This window comes from Octopus sinensis, linkage group LG27 (assembly GCF_006345805.1).
Source record: "Octopus sinensis linkage group LG27, ASM634580v1, whole genome shotgun sequence".
In the NCBI taxonomy this organism is placed as follows: domain Eukaryota; kingdom Metazoa; phylum Mollusca; class Cephalopoda; order Octopoda; family Octopodidae; genus Octopus; species Octopus sinensis.
In genome coordinates this window covers 14,762,004-14,764,503 of record NC_043023.1, presented here as the reverse complement: position 1 = coordinate 14,764,503, position 2,500 = coordinate 14,762,004, and the positions used below count along the sequence as shown (strand labels likewise).

The 2,500-nt window shown below is 53.6% G+C and overlaps 1 protein-coding gene across 2 annotated transcripts in view; it reads left to right on the top strand.

Annotated features, from left to right (window-relative positions):
- Positions 1–2,500, top strand: part of LOC118768125 — a 124,767-nt gene that overhangs the window by 48,440 nt on the left and 73,827 nt on the right. Inside the window, exon 1 of one of the 2 annotated variants that reach the window (XM_036513986.1) lies at positions 2,326–2,500. This exon is cut by the window's right edge and continues 608 nt beyond it. The exons of the other annotated variant lie outside the window; for it this stretch is intronic. The gene's annotated coding sequence lies outside the window, so the exon portion shown is untranslated. Of the gene's footprint in view, positions 1–2,325 lie in introns of those variants that run through there. 2 annotated transcript variants of the gene reach the window in all.

The following is a 2,500-nucleotide window of genomic DNA, read 5'->3' as shown; positions in this document are numbered from 1 at the left end:
GCTAGCTCCTGCCTGACCGGCTCCTGCCTGGTAGCTCCTGCCTGACCGGCTCCCTACATGGCTAGCTCCTGCCTGACCGGCTCCTACCTGGCTAGCTCCTGCCTACCGGCTCCTGCCTGGCTAGCTCCTGCCTGACCGGCTCCTGCCTGGCTAGCTCCTGCCTGACCGGCTCCTGCCTGGCTAGCTCCTGCCTGACCGGCTCCTACCTGGCTAGCTCCTGCCTGACCGGCTCCTACCTGGCTAGCTCCTGCCTGACCGGCTCCTGCCTGGCTAGCTCCTGCCTGACCGGCTCCTACCTGGCTAGCTCCTGCCTGACCGGCTCCTGCCTGGCTAGCTCCTGCCTGACCGGCTCCTACCTGGCTAGCTCCTGCCTGACCGGCTCCTACCTGGCTAGCTCCTGCCTGACCGGCTACTGCCGGGCTAGCTCCTGCCTGACGGCTCCGACCTGGCTAGGCTCCTGCCTGACCGGCTCCTGCCTGGCTAGCTCCTGCCTGACCGGCTCCTACCTGGCTAGCTCCTGCCTGAACGGGCTCCTACCTGGCTAGCTCCTGCCTGACCGCTCCTGCCTGGCTAGATCTGCCTGACGGCTCCTACCTGGCTAGCTCCTGCATGACGGCTCCTGCCTGGCTAGCTCCTGCCTGACGGCTCCTACCTGGCTAGCTCCTGCCTGACCGGCTCCTGCCTGGCTAGCTCCTGCTGACCGGCTCCTACCTGGCTAGCTCCTGGCCTGCCTGGCTAGCTCCTGCCTGACCGGCTCCTACCTGGCTAGCTCCTGTCTGACCGGCTCCTACCTGGCTAGCTCCTGCCTGACCGGCTCCTACCTGGCTAGCTCCTGCCTACCGGCTCCTGCCTGGCTAGCTCCTGCCTGACCGGCTCCTACCTGGCTAGCTCCTGCCTGACCGGCTCCTGCCTGGCTAGCTCCTGCCTGACCGGCTCCTACCTGGCTAGCTCCTGCCTGACCGGCTCCTGCCTGGCTAGCTCCTGCCTGACCGGCTCCTACCTGGCTAGCTCCTGCTTGACCGGCTCCTACCTGTCTAGCTCCTGCCTGACCGGCTCCTACCTGGCTAGCTCCTGCCTGACCGGCTCCTGCCTGGCTAGCTCCTGCCTGAACGGCTCCTGCCTGGCTAGCTCCTGCCTGACCGGCTCCTGCCTGGCTAGCTCCTGCTTGGCCGGTTCCTGGTGGGCATTAAACGATGATGATGGTGATTATTGACCACATGTATTCAGTATATGTGTTTTGTTTGTTTGCTGCTTTGCTGCGGCATAGCATTTGCAGGGTGGTTCCCTCACAACACTGGGTGTCAAAACACACGAAAGACATGGACAGGTGAGACAACAAACAAAATACATTCACTAAGTCAGTAATGCTTACAACACTAGCACTGCTTTTAATTTGTCATTGAATTCAATTTCACATGGGCACCACCCGGGCACATCAGTAAATGGTCCTTAAATTATTCATATTCAGTCGTAGACAGGGAATTTGATTTGTCCCCAGTTTGATTCAGGTACATGATGCAGATAAGCCATGTACACAGACATGCAGGAAATAAATAGACACCTTTAATTTTCAAAATCTTTTATTTAATATGCAAAGCGAACAATTAAAATGTAGTCGATAGTTAGGACTCCATACTTTAGTATTTAGTTGACGTTCCCTTTGCAGTTTTTAATTCAGAAACTCTTTTTGGCATTGAACTGATGAGCTTTGTGATTGTCTCTTGTAGAATTTCTGCCCACTTTTCACCCAACGACAGACATAGGTATTAAGTCGATTATATCGACCCCAGTGCGTAACTGGTACTTATTTAATCAACCCCAAAAGGATGAAAGGCAAAGCATCGGTTGTTAGTTGTCGGAGCACTGCATCCTTCAAGACTTCCATGCTTCCTGAGATTCGCCAACACTACACTTGATTTTCTCCCCTCCATACACACACAAGCATGTATCTGACTCATACATTGTTCACTTTCCAGACATTTCTACATTACTGCATGTACTTTATATGCACTTTCTGACAAGTTGTGGTGCACCTGAGCACTGTATACAATAATTTCATTATTTATTATTATAAAGTTGACCTTGGCAGAATTTGAACTCAGAACGTAACGACAGACGAAATACTGCTATGCATTTTGTCCGGCGTGCTAACATTTCTGCCAGCTCGCCGCAGCATCTGTAAGGATTGAGGGTGTAGAGGTGCATGAGTTGGGGAGGCTTTGTACTGAATGTATGCTTGTGCGTGCGCGTGTGTGTGTGTGTGTGTGTGAATACCTTTGTGTTTGTGTTTACCTTTGTAACTTAGCAGATAGACTCAACTATGACAACCACACACATACACACACATGCCATGCGTGCACACACACACACAGAAGCCTGCAATCAGACATACAAACATACTCTGTTGGACACACAACCAGCAGGCCAGTGAACCATTCATCCATACAACCAACAAACCAGCCAGCCAGCCATCTGTCGGCCCAGCCATCTAGTCAGCCAA